A 727-nucleotide genomic window follows, 5' to 3' on the forward strand; every position below is an offset into this window, starting at 1 on the left:
TATGATTTCATGTCTTTTTTTCCATTTTGTGTTTTGTAGTAAGAAAAACAACATAACTAAATATGTATTGAAAGCTAAAGTAATTTAGGATTAAAATTGATTACTTTCTCATAGTACAGTAACAAATATTTTTGTAGATTAGCTGTAATGGAGAGAGAAAGAACTGATGGCTATTTTATGAAGAGCTTCCTATCTGCGTGAAGGGATTACAAATGCAGAATTGTTGATGAATTTTCTCTAACATGTTTAAAAAAACAAACTTTGAAACCTCTCTGGAGTTAAGTATGCAGTCTAGGACAGGTTCTGGATGGGAGCTGTGCGAGTGGAAAAAAGCTTAAGAGTTAAACTAATTTGGGTATGTCTTACTGGGGGGAAATAAGCACTGTCCATGGCACATAACTGAAAATTTGATCACAATGAAATCAGTGGGAGTTTTGTCATTGATTTTTTGAAGTCAAGGTTTCACTAAGTGGGGTGTGTGTGGGGGGTTTTGTCCCTCAAGTGAGCTGGAAAAACTACCAGTCTGGTACATCATGTATGTAAGTATCCACACAAGGTGCATTTTTTTGTGCACGAGATGCATCATGCTTTTTTAGATGAAGCTTCTAAATTTTTATTAGTACACCTAAGAAAATGGTGAGGATTTGGAACTTAATGATGGCCAGTAAGCCTGATCAGCTGAAAAAGGTCTACCTGCAATTTTATTCTATAAAATTTAATGCGGGAT

This window comes from Nyctibius grandis, chromosome 6 (assembly GCF_013368605.1).
Source record: "Nyctibius grandis isolate bNycGra1 chromosome 6, bNycGra1.pri, whole genome shotgun sequence".
NCBI lineage: Eukaryota > Metazoa > Chordata > Aves > Nyctibiiformes > Nyctibiidae > Nyctibius > Nyctibius grandis.